Source organism: Protopterus annectens, chromosome 9.part0, assembly GCF_019279795.1.
Source record: "Protopterus annectens isolate FY-2018-M chromosome 9.part0, PAN1.0, whole genome shotgun sequence".
NCBI lineage: Eukaryota > Metazoa > Chordata > Ceratodontiformes > Protopteridae > Protopterus > Protopterus annectens.
The window spans coordinates 1,193,072,739-1,193,091,624 of record NC_056743.1 but is presented as its reverse complement, the minus strand read 5'-3'; the positions used below and the strand labels follow the sequence as shown (position 1 = coordinate 1,193,091,624).

The 18,886-nt window shown below is 43.9% G+C and overlaps 1 protein-coding gene across 1 annotated transcript in view; it reads left to right on the top strand.

The window, feature by feature from the left end:
- ZDHHC5 (zinc finger DHHC-type palmitoyltransferase 5) overlaps positions 1–18,886 on the top strand; it is a 1,362,456-nt gene that overhangs the window by 1,342,391 nt on the left and 1,179 nt on the right. The gene's annotated exons all lie outside the window — the stretch shown is intronic.

The following is an 18,886-nucleotide window of genomic DNA, read 5'->3' as shown; positions in this document are numbered from 1 at the left end:
TAGGCACTCTATCAGGTGGCAGTTATGATGCTGTGGAAGCTTCATCCAAATGTGCTGCTTCTGGTTCAGTACTAAGGCACTACTCCTGGCTGAGACTTTAGCCACTGCCCTTAGATGTACAAACAAAGCTGCTTGATGCCCCCCCCCCCCCCGGACAATAAAGCGCTATTTGGCCAGGCCTCAGCTGAACTTTTTAAATCCCTTCAAGAGAAGGGAAAATAACTACTAAACCTAAAGCACTTACTGGTATCTCCCATTACCAGCTACCACAGAAACTGTGCTCAGAAAACGTCCTTTGTCAGGAGGCAATCCTCCCACACAACTCAACAGACAAAGGGATGCAGGCAACCGAGGAAAACCTCTGCCCCCAGGTTTTGGAGCCAGTCTAATCAGTCTAGACCACCTCCGCTGTGACTTACCATTACTAAATCAGAACACCCCACTATTCCTTCACCTCACTCTCTCCGTACCCTCCTGGCAGAAGATTACAGCAGAAAGGTGGGTACTTGCCATCATTCAGAGGGGTTACATTATGACTTGGTGGATGTTACCCCTCCCCCTCTTCCAGGGAATCCCGCAACCTCCAGCAAACCTAAGCCACCTCTTCCCCAGTATCATTCAACAACTACTAGCCCAGGGCACCATGTAACACCACCCATCCAAAGAAACAAAGGGTTTTACTCAATATTTTTGGTACCAAGGAAAGACGGCCCATGGAAACCAATCTTGGATCTATCTTTCCTAAACCTGTTTCTCAAGGTACCCAGCTTCAAAATGATTACCCTACCTTGCTCATTCCACTCATTCCCACTCAGGCTTACATGGTGGCCTTGGAAATGAAGGAGGTCTACCTCCACATTCCCATTCAGCCAGACTACAGGAAACTCCTCCACTTTGCAGTAGGTTCCTGGCATTTTTAAATGTTCTTCGTGTTTCACTGTTGCAGTCATCATATTTGGGTTATCTGCTTGCAATAGCCCTCAGTCGGCCTGATTATCACAGTCTTGGATCCTGCGTCGGTTGCTGTCTCATCTTCCGTGACGTCAGGTACTCGGGTATAAATTACGCAGCCGATGCCATTACATCAGTCATTCTTGCCATGCGGTGCCCGAAGCAGAAGTTCGCAAGTGCTGGTCGGCCGACTCCTGAAATTTTAATTTTCGAGTTTCAGAACCGAAGTTTTCAACTAAAGCTATGTACCCCGTTGCATTAAACCGGTGTCAGTAAAAGTCAGTAGTTGTATTTTTTGTGGAAAGCAAATACCTCATAAAAATTTTCATTCGTACTGTATTCCTTGCTTAGGCCCTGACCACGACGTACCTCTGTCAGTTTTGTTCCTTATTTAAGCAACGAACTATTCGTCATCGGTATAGTTATGCTTATAAATATTTTGGTACTCTGTTCAATTATCCAGATATGTCTTCAGTAAGCCAGCCAACTACCGACATTCCGAAAAAACGCAAAGATAACGACAGAGACAGGTCACCTAGGTCTCAAGCTGCCGACAACGCTTCTCCTAAGCCAGTCGCCAGTGCGCCGGTACTCGGTGAGGCGATTTCGCAGCCCCTGATACCCGCTACTTCAGATTTGCAGGCCTCTACTGAGACCCATTTGGAGTCCGGTATGCCACGAGATGCTTCAACTGTGGAACCTGCGGATGTGTCTACCTTGGATGGGTCCGGAGCCGCTCTGCAGGCACCAGCTTCTGAGGGTGTATTCAGGCCTACTGACTTGCATATTAAACCAATGCCATCTTCTTCTTCAAAGCCTAAAACTCCAACCATGCCTAGAAAACCGATGCCCAGACCGCATGATCAGGCCTCTATGCCTAAAAGACAAATGATAAGAATGGCTGTAGACCTTATTACTTTAATCAGGGGAAGCCAACCTTCCCCCTCTGAGACCTAGGACTGAATTTGCTTATGATATTTCAGACCACGATTCTGAAATTTCGGTTTCCTCTGATGACCAAGATTTACCTTTATGTATCTATGAGGATTCTGATGCAGCGGACTCTATTCCCTCTGCTCCCCCCCAGAGGATTTCTCTTTTGGTGAAATCTTGCATACTGTTAGGGAGCATTTTCATTGGGAAAGCCAGGATTACTCTGATTCTAAAAAGAGGCTTAGGGATTTCTTACTCCTGCCCCAGCACAGGCCTTTAGCTATCCTTCCTGTACTAGGCATTGTTGATGATGCCTTTTCGGAATCTAGCTTGGCCCCTGACTCTCTACCTCCTGCTCCCAGAAAACCTGATAGATATTACAGGGTTCCTGACTCTCACAAGTTCCTTTTTAAAAATCCTACTGCGGATCTTGAGACCATTTCACAGAGACCCAAGGGCATTAAGGCTACTACTGCCAGAAATCCTACCCCCCTCTGATAGAGACTCCAGGGCACTGGATAGATGGGGTAAGAAGGTATACACTTCTGCAACCTTGGCCATTAGGGCCTTAATTTGCCAGTTTCATATGTTAAAGTATCAGCAGCATATTATTGGAGAGCTTAAACAGAAAATAATGTTGATTCCTGACTGTGCTGAAAATAAGGATTTACAGGATTTAATGCATTCTGCTGAACAGGTTGGAAGACATACTTTGCAATGTGGTTTTGATTCACTAGAGGCATCTTGCAGGGCTGCTGTCACTGGGTCTGTACTTAGAAGGCATGCTTGGCTTAAGGAGCAATCCTTGCCAGATCATGTTAAAGCTAAATTGCTGGATGCTCCCTTAAATCAGGACTGCTTGTTTGGCAACAAAGCAGAAGAAGTTCTTAAAAAGATGGAGGAAAAAGCTAAATCTATGCAAACTGTTTAAGATTTCCTACAAGTTACAGCCTCCAAGATTTAGTAGGCATTGGCCCTCTAAGGGTCCTTTCCTGCCTCTTCCATGCCTTCTCAGTCCAAACCCAGAACCAGCAGAACACCCAGGCTTCAGTCCCAGGGTACACAGGACTAAGCAGTTGGGGGCTCCCACTTCCAAATCAGGGAGTAGTAAGACTCCACCCTATGGTAAACTGTCTCAATGACTTGACTTTAAAACTTCCAAACACTTCTCAACTGACTGCTCCTTTAGGGGGCAAGATTGCTCTGCAGGCAAAAAACTGGGAACTCATTACCCAAGACAAATGGGTTTTAAATATAGTTTCCCAAGGATACAGATTTCACTTCCACACATTACCAACCCCAAACGGTTGGCCAGATCTACCCCCAAATCAGTGGGCAGAGACTCAAAAACAAGTACTCTCTCTCTTAAGCAAAAAGGCTATTTAGACTGTACCAGAAGAGGAAAAGGGACAAGGTTTCTACTCAAGACTTTTCCTGGTACCCAGAAAAGATAACTCATGGCATCCTATCCTGCACCTTTCTATCTTAAACACCTTTTTGGTGATTCCAAAATTCAAGATGCTAACTCTTCACCAGTCTTCCTATGCCAGGCAAAGATGCCTGGTTGGCAACACTGGATTTAAAGGAAGCCTACTGCACATCCCAATCAGGGAATCTTGCAGAAGATACCTAATCTTCAAAGCAGGCTACATGCATTATCAGTTCTCTGCACTGCCCTTTTTGCTTATTTACTGTGCCAAGGGTATTCACAAAGTGCCTAGCTCCAGTCATTGCATTTTGCAGGCAAATAAATATTCAAATATACCCATACCTGGACGATTGTCTAGTTCAGGCAGAAAGCCAGGACATACTTTTAAATCATCTGGCATTTGTACAAAAGGTGCTAACTTGTCTGGGGTACACCATAAACAAAATGAATCACATCTGGTACCCTGTCAACAAATTATATTCCTGGGAGCAAGCTTGAACACAACTTCTCAGATGGCTTTCCTCACACCAGAGGAACAAATTAATCTGACAACTTACTTCAAACTAGTGGCCACAAAAAACCCTGCTATCTGCAAGGCAAGTACTGCAAGCCTTTGGGTTCATGGCCTCCTGCATTCTACTAATTCCATATGCAAGACTGCATATGAGGAAACTACAATGGTATCTAAAAAGCCTATGGTGTCAACATTCTCAGGAACTAGAAGCAATGATTCCTATCATACCTTGCCTACGGTTAGAATTCCTTTGGTGGGCAGAGGCCTGCCACCAAAACAAGGGACTACCATTCATTCTACCCTCTGCCGCCCAAACCCTAACAACAGACTCATCAGACTATGCATGGGGGGTCTCACCTGGCAGGGAAGTGCATTCAGGGCAAATGGAACCCTAGTCAAATGCACCTGTATATCGATCAAAAAATGTTAGCTGTACAGAATGCTCTGACAGCCATCAAGGGTCACATTCTTCCAGGACAATTAATGGTAAAGATAGACAACACCACTGTTGTGTGGTACATAAACAAGCAGGGGGGCACCCATTCTTACCCCCCTCTGCAGACTAGCCATGGCCCTGTGGAACACAGCCTTGAGCTACCAAGTACATCTACAGGCTCAATTCCTGCCAGGAAAACTAAATACACTGGCAGACGAACTAAGCAGAAATCTCATGGACCCACACGAGTGGAAATTGGAACCAAAGACATTCAGCATGTTGATAGACAAATGGGGGAGCCCAGATATAGACCTGTTTGCCTCCCCCCAGAACTACCAATTGGAGAAATTCTGCACAAGGACTCCCCGCAAACAAGCTTGGAAAGTGAATGCTCTGTCCTTCAGCTAGAAAAATCTGTCAGTTTATGCCTTTCCTCCTCTGCCTCTCCTCTCCAAAGTACTACTAAAGATCAAACAGGGCAAACCAAGGATGATACTGATTGCACCAGACTGGTCATGCCAACACTGGTACCCCCTCTTGCGCACTGTCACTGCTAGCCCCATGGCACCTGCCTCAGATCCCTACCCTGCTTTCACAGCAGGAGAGCCAGATTCTGCACCCCCAGCTTCAAACCCTGAACCTGGCAGCCTGGATAATTACCTAATTTCTCCGTTACCATCCCTCAGTAAACAAGTGTTGGATGTCATTTTGGAGGCAAGGAGGCCCAGTACTAGAAAATCTTATGCTGAAAAATAGAAAAGATTCTGTGTCTGGAACCAAACTCAAGTGATGGCCACAGCAGTGCCCAGTTTACCTCAGATTCTTCAATACGTAACTGACATGCTTCACAAGGGCCTTTCCTTTTCCTCCATCAAAATTCATGCCTCAGCCATTTCAGCTCATTACAACACAGAACCCACCCCTCTTTTCTCACCCACTACTCAAGCAGTTCCTCAGAGGGGCCAAAAACTTAAGACCACCCAGGAGAGCCCCAACTCCAGCCTGGGACCTTAACTTTGTATTGGAAAAACTCATTCTTCCTCCTTTTGAGCCAGCTGCAAGTGCAGAGGTAAAATTCCTTTCTTGGAAAACAGCTTTCCTTTTAGCAATCACTTCAGCAAGAATGGTATCTGAATTACAGGCCCTTATGGCAGTGGAGCCTTTCATCATCTTTCATGCGGACAGGGTGTCCCTCAGGACCAATCCCTCCATGCCCAAGGTAGTATCCAATGTGGCTCTTAATCAGTCCATTCATTTGCCCAATCTTCTTTTCTAATCCACAGAACAAAGGGGAATGGATACTGCACTCCTTAGATGTGCACAGGCAACTTAGATTTTACTTGGACAGGACTAAACCTCAAAGGAAGTCTGAAAAACTGCTGGTGGCATTTGCTGCAGGGGCAGAGGGAAGGCTATTTCAAAGCAAACCATTTCTAAATGGATAGGCCATTGCATTCATTTCTGCTATAAGCACCATGGAAAACCTATCCCAAAGGGGATTAGACCCCATTCAACCAGGGCTGCATCTACCTCTACAGCCTTTCTCAGAGGTGTCCCTGCCAGAGACATCCTAGAAGCTGCTACCTGGAGTTCTGTACATACTTTTACCAAGCATTACCATTTGCCAATTTTCTCTAAATCCAGAGCTGGCTTTGCCACTGCAGTCTTGCAGGGCCTTATAGCTGGTCCTAATGCTATCTAAATTCCTCCTCCCATCCTTAGCTTTGGGAATCTACCCAAATGTGATGACTGCAACAGTGAAACATGAAGAACATAGTACAGTTGTGTGCACTTGCCATAAATGTAGATGTTCGAGTGTATTCACTATTGCAGTTCTGGTTACCCTCCCTCCAGCCCCGTGACTTCTTTTGGGTATACCTCTATTCTCCTTTACTATGCTTAAAAGCTTTTTGGTGTATTTGCTTTTTTTGTTGGAGGTATAACCTTGTATGTATGTGTGTGTGTGTATATATATATAGGCACCTGACATCTGGGGCAAGAAAAACTGATGTAATGGCGTTGGCTGCATACTTTATACCCCTGACTACCTGACGTCACAGAAGATGAGACAGCAACCGACGCAGGACCCAAGACTTAATCAGGCCGACTGTCGGCTACTGCAATCAGATAACCCAAATGTGATGACTGCAACAGTGAATACACTTGAACATCTACATTTATGGTAAGCGTACAAAACTGTACTTTCTTTGGCTTGCCCTTTGGGCTCTCCACAGCCTGTTGAGTGTTCACAAAGTGTCTAGCACCCTTCATTGCTCACTGTAGAACACAGGGTATACAAATATACTCATAACTAGACGACCTTATGGTACTTTATCAAAACCACCAAGTCCTTCAAGAACACCTAACACCCTAACCCAACTGGGGTTCACTATAAAACAAGGAAAAGTCTCATCTGCAAGCCACACAAATCATAGATTTCTTGGGATGCAGAATCAGAGCAGACTTAATGAAAGTCTTTATCCCAGAACAAAGACTCCTGGACCTGGCCATGTACCTCAACACGCTTATCAACCTTACTTCATTGCCGACATAGGAATTCCTAAGGATGTTCGGACACATGGCATCCCTAATACCCATGTTGTCCCTAGCAAGACTCCACATGAGAAAGATCCAGTGGATCTTGAATTTATGGAGCCAACACTCCCATCCCCTGGACACTCCTCTCCCACTACTCCAGTGTCTGAAGACAGAACTCCAGTGGTGGATCTCTGCCATCCACAACAACCAGGGTATCCCACTTCAGGTACCTGCCCCCCCCCCTGCTAAAACTCACCACAGACTCATCAGACCTGGGTTGGGGTGCAGTACTACAGCACAACCAGAAACAGATCACTGTACAGGGAAAATGGTCCACACTAAGACTAAAGGACCACATAAATATAAAAAAAAATGAGGGCACTCCATTTGGCCCAACAAACTTTCAAATCAGCCCTACTCCCAGGAACTCTCAAAGTGATCACAGACAATATGACTGTCATTTGGTACATAAACAGTGGCGGACAAGATCCTATCCTCTCTGCAGACTAGCCCTCCAAATCTGAACTCAAGCAACGACTCTAAACATCAGTCTAGTAGCAGTCTACCTTCCCTTGACAGAGAATGTCATGGCAGACTCTCTAAGCAGAACTTCACCCCCTCTCACGAATGGATGCTCCACAGAGAGGTAGTCCTAGATCTCATTCAGAAATGAGGTATTCCACAACTCGATCTATGGGCCTCCTCCCAGAACAGAGATGCCCAAATTTTGCACAAGGACTCCTCATCCACAACCCTGGAAAGTGGAAACCTTCTCCTTTCTTTGGGGGGGGGGGGTGTTTCTCAATGCCTTTCCACCCTTCACTCTGATTCAGAAAATTATCCTCAAATTACAATAGGACAAACCTGTTGGTGACCCCCTACTGGCCAAGACAGCACTGGTTTCCCCTTTACCTACTAGCCAAAGGCAGTCACCACAGGTTACCCCACCGAATAGACTTGCTCACACAGAAAAGGGGATCCCTACTCCACCCTCAAGTGAAAAACTTGAAACTAACCTTATGGGTGATAGGGATGTTCATCGTGTTTCACTGCTGCAGTCATTACAGTTGGGTTATCCTGCTGGCAGGCTACCTGCAGTCGGCCCGAGTTCCAAAGTCTAGGTCCGGCGTATGTTGCTGTCGCCTCCTCCCTGATGTCAGTGCGCCAGGGGTATAAAAGATGCAGCCAGCGCCATTTTCTTCAGTCTTTCTTGCCGCGCGGTGCCCAAAGCAAAAGCAGTTCACAAGTGCCGGTCGGCCGACTCGTGAGATTTTCAAATTCAAATTTCAGATCCGAAGTCTTCATTAAAGCTAAGTACCCCGTTGGGGAAACTTTTTCTTGCTGCAGACCGATGTCAGAAAAAGTTAATAATTGTATTCCTTGTGGGAAGCAAATACCTCATAAAGATTTTCATTTTTACTGTATTCCTTGCCTAGGCCCTGACCACGACGTTGCTAGTTGTCAGTTTTTGCTAGATTTAACCAACGCACTGTTAAGCGTCAGTACGATTTTGCATTTCATTACTTTGGCAGAAGATTCAATTATATAATGCCGTCAGAACAGCCGACTACCAGAGTTTATAAAAGTGCAAAGAAAAAGAAAAGGACAGGCATCCGAGGTCCAAAACAGACGAGGCTTCCACTAGGCCTGTCACCGGTTCTCAGTGAGGTGCTTTCGCATCCCCTGATGCCCGCTACCTCAGAGCCACAGGCTGCTTCCGACTCCCACGTGGAGCCGACTAGGCCGCTGGAAACTCAAGGTATTGGACACTCGGAAACTAATCCCTCAGATGGGTCTGGAGCCGCTGAGCAGGCATCGGCTTCTGAGGGTGTTTTCAGGCCTACACAGTTATATATAAAACCAACTTCAGCTTCAAAGACAAAGACTAAAGCAGCTCTAAAGACAAAGAAGCAAGTACAGCATTCTCCATGAACCTAATTACTTTGATCAGGGGTTCCCATCGCTGTCCTGATAAGAGGCCTAGGCAAGAGATAGAATATGAATCTTCAGATCAGGTTTCCATTTCCTCCGATTCCTCTTCTGAACAGGAATATACTCTTCCTCCCTATGAGGATTCCGATGCTGAAGAATCTATCCCTTCAGCCTCTCCTCCTGAGGATTATTCTTTTGGGGAGACCTTGCATACTATTAGGGAGCATTTCCACTGGGAGAGCCAAGATTACTTTGAATCCAAGAAAAGGCTCAGAGACTTCCTTTTATTACCTCAGCACAGGCCCCTTGCTATTCCTTCTGTTTTAGACATTGTAGATGATGTATTTTCATCTCTGACTCTTTACCACCAGCTCCTGTTAAGCCAGACAGATACTGCAGGGTTCCTGATACACATAAATTTCTTTATAAAAACCCTGCTGCTGACCCAGAAACTCTCTCAGGGTCCCAAAGGAGTCAAGGCTTCCACTGCAAAAAACCCTATCCCCTCTGATAGGGATTCAAGGGCCCTGGACAGATGGGGGAAAAAAGATTTATACTTCTGATACCTTGGCTGTAAGAGCTTTAAGTTGTCAGTTTCATATGCTTAAATATCAGCAATATCTTATGTCACTGCTTAAACAGAAAATGTTGACAAATTCAGAATGTGCAGAAAACAAAGAAATGCAGGATTTATTGCATGCAGCTGAACAAGTGGGAAAGCATACTTTGCAATGTGGTTTTGATTCTCTAGAGGCCTCCTGCAGGGCCGCTGTTACAGGTTCTGTCATTAGGAGGCAGGCTTGGTTAAAAGAACAGAATCTGCCCGATCATGTTAAAGCAAAACTATTAGATGCTCCATTACAGCATGATACCTTGTTTGGTGTTAAAGCAGAAGAGGTGTTGAAGAAAATATATTTTACTGACTAACCCCCCCCCCCCATACTTATCCCACTTCTACCCTATTTCTCTTTACTTACCTCTTTTACTACCCTACCTTACAGCATACGCTTTTTTACTGATTGTTTTTCTCAACATTCTGTCCTCTCTTGTCTCTACCCGCTCCGTTCGCCCTGCGGGCTCACTCCGCACTCCTCCCTACCCCCAATTCTCACCCACCCCCAGGGGTCCTACTCTTATACTTTCTAACCACACCTCTTCCTTTCCCACTACCCAGTTCACATTTCCCATCAGCTAATTTCTCTTTCATTTCCCATCTCAAACCACTCCCCTCTTTAATCACCACACCCTGCTATCACTGCACACTCCCAGCCTTTTCACCTCCCTCCCTACCTAGTCACAACATATAACTAATCTTTCCAAATGGCCTATTCAACTATCCCTTTTCAAATTCGATTCTGCTTCATTCTTTTACTACTACCATTACTAAGCAGCATTACTAACCTTTACATATTTTCTCTCTTCATATGAGCACCTATTATGTCCACAACCAGACCACCCCAAACAACAAACCAACTCCCAGTCCATACCACACCTATATAACCATGCAAACATAACATACTCACCTAGCTACCTACTATCAAAGTATCATAGAATACTACACATTAAATATAATACACAATATTTCAAAAGAGTGTTATTTCTCTACAACAAACTCCCTATCCCAAGCCATCTACTACAACTTCTCACAGTAAAGGATGGTGATATTCATCCTAACCCAGGTCCAACTGCAACCCCAATCACTCTTCATTACCTTAATCAGTCTATCAATTCTTCCCTTGCAGGACCTTCTAACTCACTCCTACTGGTTCATCTCAACATACGTAGCATTAACAACAAATTAACTCAACTCCATGCTCTCCTAGAAGTGTACACCTTTGACATTATTTGCCTAACTGAAACATGGCTAAAACCTGCCATCAAAGATAATGAAATTATCCCACCTGGATATAATATCCTAAGGCTTGACAGAGTAGCTAAGAAAGGTGGTGGTGTGGCTATTCTATTTAAATCAGGCTTTCAGCTAACCACTTATAACTGTAACATACCACTGAACTCCAAAACAGAAATTCTCATTAATAAACTTGAACTTAACAGTGCTAAATCAATCTATATTATCTGTATGTATCTGCCCCCTGGAAATAACATAGCCACCTTGGAAAATATCCTGTGCTAGTTATCCCAACACCTACCTCAAGAAACCATTAGGATAATGGCAATATGAATTTAGACTGTAATACTTATTGTAGTAGCCTCCCTACCACTCACATAAACCTATATGGTTTCTCCCAGACCATTACCTCCCCCACCAGAATAAATAAATCTAACAAGAAAGCTAATACACTAGATTGGATTCTAACTAACAATCATACTCACTACTATGACTCTGGAACCCTCCCTGATGACATCAGTGACCACTCACTCACCTATATCATTAGACATAAAATCAACACCCTTAACCCAACCTCTACCAGACATATTAGATCCAAAAAGAAATTTAACCCTGATCTATTCAAAATTGAACTTAGAGCTTGCAACTGGGCTCCCTTAAAACATCTTCCATTAGATGAAGCCGTTCATTTCTTTAACTCTACCTTCCTTGCCATTCTTAATCACCATGCTCCAACCAGATCTATAAGAATTAAGGCAAAGCCTGCCCCATGGCTTTCCAGCAAAACCAAACACAAAATTCACATCAGAAATAAATACTGGGCCAAATGGAGAATGACAAAAAACACCACTGACCAACTAACATTTAGAAAGCTAAGAAATGACACTAAAAAGGCCATACTCTCTGATAAGCAAAACTACTACTTACAATATCAACAACCTAATCACAACAACCCACAGAAATTCTGGGCCAGCATCAAGCAATTGCTGCACCCTGGTAAATCTACTACACCAAACCCTCAAAATACAGACTTGAATAATCCAATCCAAACAGCTAATACCTTCAATACCTTTTTTACAGATACTATCCAATCACTAGCCAGTCAACTAAGACCTAATACCTTCACAATACCCTCATCCTCCTCAACCCCACCACCCCCTTTTCATTTCAGACCTGTTACAACCTCATTTATTCAAACCCTTTTGAATAAACTGAAACAATGCTCTCCTTCTGCAGACCTACTGCCTTCTGAATATCTGCAGATATCATCCAAGGCCATAGCCTATCCTATTTCTATATTGATAAATAGATCAATTACTGAAGGTTACATCCCCACCGTATGGAAAGTCTCCCACATAATCCCTCTACATAAAGGAGGACATTCCACAGAAATATCAAACTATCACCCCATTGCCCTACTTTCTCCCCTAGCTAAAATTATGGAGAAGTGTATCCATAAGCAACTCCTCCACCATCTAACTGAAAATAACTTACTTTCCAACTGTCAACATGGTTTCAGACACTCACACAGCACTACCACTGCCCTCTTGTCTTTCACTGACTATATTAACAGGCACCGAAACCTGAATAACCTTTCTTCTCCTCTATTCATCGACCTGTCCAAAGCATTCGACATGGTAAACCACCAAATTCTCTTAAACATCCTGAAATCTCTCTCATTAGACCCACTTTCCATAAAATGGTTCCAATCCTACCTTGACAACCGACAACAAGCAGTACTTTGGCAAAACACTTTATCCACCCTTCTACCTGTTACCTTAGGAGTCCCTCAGGGATCCATACTTGAACCTCTTCTTTTCTCTATATTTATTAATGACCTTCATCTAGCTATCCCACAAGCCACCTGCATACAATATGCTGATGACTCAACCCTATTATGTTCAGCTACATCATCCCATGACTTTCATGCTCTCACCCAAAAAGTATTCAACATAGTTGAACAATGGTTCTCTCAGCATTGCCTCCTCTTAAACCCTAAAAAAACAAACTTCTCCTCTTCACGCTTACTCATAAGTCCTCCCCTCTCCAATTCTCACTAACATCTACCAATGACACTGTTATATCTCCTGACTACCACCAAACTACTCGGTGTCACCATTGACAATAATCTCAGCTTTGACATCCACATCAATAATACAATAAAGACTGTTAATAAAAAAATCTGTACCCTCTACACTACAGGATAAAACCCTTCCTTTCCCCCCACTGCTAAAACTACAGTTGCCCACACACATTTGATCTCTACACTCTTTTATGCCTCTCCCATTTTTACTAATCTCTCCAAGAATAACCTCAACAAATTGGAAATGGCTTATAATAACATAGCACGATTTGCTACAGGCAACCCATTCAGAACCCATCATTGCATTAACCTAAAACAGCTAGGATGGTTAGAACTACAACACCTGATTAAATTTCACCAACTCACCCTTGCCCACAACATCCTTTATAAATCTTCTAATATTCTTAAGTTTATCTACCCTAATCACGCCCTACAGAAATCTGAAGTCCTTACGCTCATCTCAAAAACTACTAGTCCACACCGCTAAACCTAAAAGAGTTGGGGATTCCCTTTTCTCTAATTCTGAAGGTAAATCCTGGAATCTGCTCCCTTGTGACCTCTCCTCACTCACCTCATTATCTCTCTTTAAAAATAGACTTAAACTTCTCAAAACTCACTGGCTATGCCCCTGTTCAAAACCAGACTAGTCATCTACCTCTACTAAGTTATCTAACCTATCCAGTGCTTACTAGGCTCTGCTACTTTTTTTTTCCCATCTTATCATACTTTTCTTATCTACCCCTTTTCTTTTTTTATATCTTTTTTTATTTTCTCTTCTTAAGTAACTCCTTTGCTACAGTACTACTCACCTAACTTCCTTTGTTTAACTATGACCTAACCTGATATGTCTCCATACTTGAAATTTCACTGTTTTATGATTTTTTTTCCTCAATAATATATTCTTACAAACTCTGGACTGTTAATTACTTAATACCATTGTTGATGAGTTTTATATCCTTTTTAAAGTTGCTATTTTTATTAGTATATTGATATTTTTTTTCTGTGTTGTTTGAACTTGTACTATTGTATTTAGACCATGTCTTGGCGCTTATCTCCCCGGGCCTCTACTGAAAAAGGACATGTATCCAGCTAGACTAGCACGGTCAACAAATGTAAAATAAAAAATAATAAATAAATAAAAAATGGAGGACAAAGCTAAATCTATGCAAACAGTCAAGGATTTCTTACAGGTACAGCCACCCAGATTTAGCAGGAACTGGCCTACAAAGAATTGGTCCTTTCCAGTGTCAGACAGGCCACAAAGAGGCAGATACAGACGCCCCAGAGGCAGATCACAGCCCCAAGGCTCATACAGGCCTAAACAATGGGGTGCTTCTACCTCCAAAAGAGGAGAGGAAAAATCACAGCCATACAGGAAACAGTCTCAATGACTTTCCCCTGCCAGCACCAAGCACTTATCTTCTGGCAGCTGTTTTGGGGTGAAAACTAGCACTTTTTTCACAAAATTGGCACATGATCACCCAGGACAAATGGGTCTTAAATATCGTATCACAAGGCTACAGGTTCCACTTTCACACCCTGCCAAGGCCAAACAGTATGCCAGACCTGCCACGCAATCAATGGGCAGAGGCACAAAAACAAGTTTCATCCCTCATGGACATGAGAGCCATTCAGCAAGTACCACAGCAAGAGCAGGGACTAGGATTTTACTCAAGGCTATTCTTGGTGCCCAGAAAGGACAAAGCCTGGAGACCAATACTGGACCTGTCTATCCTAAACACATTCCTGGATATTCCAAAATTCAAAACGTTAACTCTGCAGCAGCGTCTGCCCATGCTGAGCAAGAAGGCTTGGCTTGTGACTTTAGACCTAAAAGAGGCATACCTGCATGTCCCAATTGGACAATCATGCAGAAGATGCCTCAGATTTATAGCTGGCTCAATGCACCACCAATTATCTGCACTGCCTTTTGGCGTATCTACTGCGCCCAGGGTCTTTACAAAATGCCTGGCACCAGTAATTGCATTTTGCAGACAGAGGAATACAAATATATCCTTACTTGGACGACTGCCTTATTCAAGCAGAGAACAAGGACATTCTACTACAGCATCTGGCGTTTGAAAAAAGATTGCTAACAGGTCTAGGGTACACAGTAAATGAAAAGAAATCAAAACTCGTACCCTCTCGAGATAATATTCCTGGGTGCAAGCTTAAATACAACTGCCCAGATGGCTTATCTCACATCAGACAAACAGACAACTGACTACTTATTTCAAAATGTTGGCAACAAAGACCTTGTTATCTGCAAGAAAAATTCTGCAGGCTTTGGGCTTTATGGCATCCTGCATTCTGCTAATTCCATATGCAAGACTGCATATAAGGAAACTTCAATGGTATCTAAAAAGTGTTTGGACTCCACATTGCTACAGCCTGGAAATAATAATTACCCTCATTCCCTGCCTGCAACAGGAGTTTCGATGGTGGGCAAAAGCCTGTCACCACAACACGGGACAGCCATTCACCTTACCCACAGCCAGGCAGACATTGACAACAGATGCATCAGATTATGCCTGGGGGCCCACATGGCAGGAAGATGTATTCAGGGCACATGGTCCGCAAGTCAAATGCATCTACATATCAATCAAAAAGAGATGCTAGCTGTTCAAAATGCCCTGACAGCCTTCAAGGATCTACTTCATCCAGGACAACTACTGATAAAGACGGACAATACTACAGTCATGTGGTACATAAGCAGGGGGGCACACATTCCTACTCCCTCTGCAGACTAGCCATGAACTTGTGGGACACAGCATTGACTTACCAAGTACATCTGCAAGCACAATTCCTGCCAGGAAGGATAAATACTCTGGCAGACGAACTAAGCAGAAACCTAATGGATCCCCACGAGTGGAAATTGGATCCACAAGTCTTCAGCATGATAACAAGGAACTGGGGATGCCCAGACATAGACTTATTTGCTTCCCCTCACAACTGCCAACTACAGAGATTCTGCACAAAGACTTATCACAAGCAAGCATGGAAAGTGGATGCTCTATCTTTCAGCTAGAAAAAACTAACAGTATATGCCTTTCCTCCTCTGCCTCTCCTCCTCAAGGTACTCCTCAAGGTCAGACAAGAGAAGCCAGAAATTATACTGATTGCCCAAGACTGGCCCCGCCAGCACTGATACCCATTCCTAAAGAGCTTGTCTCAATGCCCAGCTTGGACATTACCTCAAATTCCTCACTTATTGACCCAACAAGACATTCAGATACTGCACAGCCAACTCAGGATCTTAAACCTGGCAACATGGCGGATAATGTAGCCATTCAAGACATGCCTCTCTCTAAAGCAGTGATGGATGTTATTTTGAAGGCCAGGAGGCCTAGCACCAGCAAATCTTTTGCAGAAAAATGGAAGAGATTCTGTGCTTGGAACCAGGCACAAGGTATTGACACGATTGTTCCAAATATTCCTCAGATTTTGCAATACTTAACTAAGATGCTGGATAAAGGCCTTTCCTTTTCTTCAATTAAAATTCATGCCTCTGCCATTTCAGCTCATTACAATACAGAACCACCTATTTTTTCTCATCCATTACTAAGGCAGTACCTCAGAGGGGACAAAAACATAAGACCCCCAAGGAGAGCACCAATACCTGCATGGGGGACCTCAACTATGTCTTGGAAAAACTCACACTGCCTCCGTTTGAGCCAGCCTCTGCAGCTGATATAAAATTCTTATCCTGGAAAACAGCTGTGCTCCTAGCAATAACCTCTGCTAGACAAGTCTCAGAGTTACATGCATTCATGGCTGTGGAACCTTTTATCATTTACCATCCTGACAGGGTTTCTCTGAGGACAAACCCTACAATGTGGCCCTTAACCAAACACTTCATTTGCCTACCTTTTACCCAAACCCACAGAATAAGGGTGAGAGACTTCTGCATTCTTTGGACATTCACAGGCAGCTACGTTTCTACTTAGAACCAAAGTTTTCCGAAAGTCTAAACAACTTCTAGTTGCATATGCTGCAGGATCACAAGGAAAGCCTATCTCAAAGCAGACTATTTCAAAGTGGATAGGTCACTGCATTCGTTTCTGCTATTCACAGTATGGCAGATCAGTGCCTAAGGGCATTAGGCCTCATTCAACCAGAGCAGCAGCCACTTCAGCAGCCTTCCTCAGAGGAGTACCAACCAAAGACTTCATAGAGACTGCAACTTGGAGTTCAGTGCATACTTTTACAAAGCACTATTGCTTACCTCTTTACTCTAAATCCAGGGCAGGCTTTGCAAAATCCAGGGCAGGCTTTGCAACAGTGAAACACGATGAACATAGTACAGTTGTATACCTTCCATAAATGTAGATGTTTGAGTGTATTCACTGTTGCAGTCCAGGTTACTCTCCCACCATCCCCCTTTTTCCTTGTTGGGACTTATCTGTACTTCTCTATTCTATACAACCTATGTGGTGTATTTGTTTGTAGATGAAGGAAAAGTTGTTTTTTGTGAATGCATGCTTATTGGCATAATTTAGCCTACCGTTTTAAGGACACCTGACATCTGGGGCAAGAAAACCCGAAGAAAATGGCGTCGGCTGCATCTTTTATACACCTGGCACACTGACGTCAGGGAGGAGGCGACAGCAACCGATGCCGGACCTAGACTTTGGAATTCGGGCCGACTGTGGGTAGCCTGCCAGCAGGATAACCCAATTGTAATGACTGCAACAGTGAATACACTTGAACATCTACATTTATGGTAGGTACACAACTGTACTTTCTAATCCCCTTCAGACACCTATGTACAGAGAACATGTCCAATGACCTGCAGAAGGCCAGGAAACCTATCACCAGGACAAATTACATCTTTAAATGGGAAAGATTCTCCAGGTGGTGTCAGAGGGGAAAAAATACAGGACCCTATAACTATTCCTGTTCCTTTGGTCCTTTCCTATTTGTGTGTGCTCCTTCACACAGGACTAACTTACTCATCAGGTAAAGTCCATTTATCTGCCGTCTGTGCCTGTCTGACCATCTTGCCACCGCTGGCGTCTAGATTAGAGGTCAAGCTGTTCCTGAAAGGGGTTCTTCATATCAGACCTCCCTCAGAAAGCCTATTCCTCCACCTTGGGACCTAAATTTTGCCCTAGAAAAACTCATGCTGCTACCTTTTGAACCAGCACATTCAGTAACCCTAAAACTGTGCACCCTTAAAATTGTACTTCTAGTGGCCCTTACCTCCACCAGGAGGGTATCAGAGATTCAAGCCCTTATGGCCATCCCTCCTTACCTCATTTTCCACAAGGATAGAGTTGCCCTCAGGACTAATCCCTCTTTCATGCCTAAGGTGGTTATTGAACTTTCATTAAACCAAACCATTAACCTGCCTGTTTTCTACCGTAACCCCCAAAAATGCCTCAGAGAGGACCCTACATTCTTTGTATGTACACGGACAGTTTAGACAAAACCCAGCTTATTAGGAAATCTGATCAGCTTTTCATCTACTTCCACCCCAGGGCTCTAGGGAAGGCAGTCACCAAACAAACCATTTCCTCATGGATCTCTAAATCCATTGGAATATGTTACTTCATCCATGGTAAAACCTTACAGGGCTAGGTCAAATCACACACTACCAGGGCGGCTGCTTCTTCAGTGGCTTTTTTCAAGGGGGTGGATTATGCCTCAATCCTAGAAGCTGCCGCCTGGGCTTCAGTGCACAACTTCACCAAACATTACTAACTGGACTTAGATTCCAGGGCTAGATCTGGGTTCGCCAGTTCTATTCTCCAGGGTTTCATGGACCAAGGACCCCAATCCTCCTTTCAGGTTCATACCTAAAAGCTTTGGCACTCTCCCTACTATTATGAATACTGCAACATGTGAATAGAAGGACATAGAATAGTTGTGTAAGAACTTACCATAACCTTAGATGTCCTTCTCTTCCATGTTGCATTTTTCAGTCCCTCTCTCCCTCCAACTCCCCAGCCTATTATACCTTACTGGCCTGTGGGCATATTTTCATGCTGTCATAGCCTCTCCATTGATCACAGCCTAATAAGTACCCTTATTCTAGTCTACATGTGAATCTATAGGGTCTACCATCTTGGACCGTCCTTAAACCTCCAGGAGTACTAGTGTAGGCGGCAGTCCATTCTGAAGAGGGTACATCCAAACATCACTTTTATGCCCTACGTCGGTTTATGGCCCTAGCGCAGGACGTCACACGTACCTTCCTGAAGCAAGACTTTGGTATATTG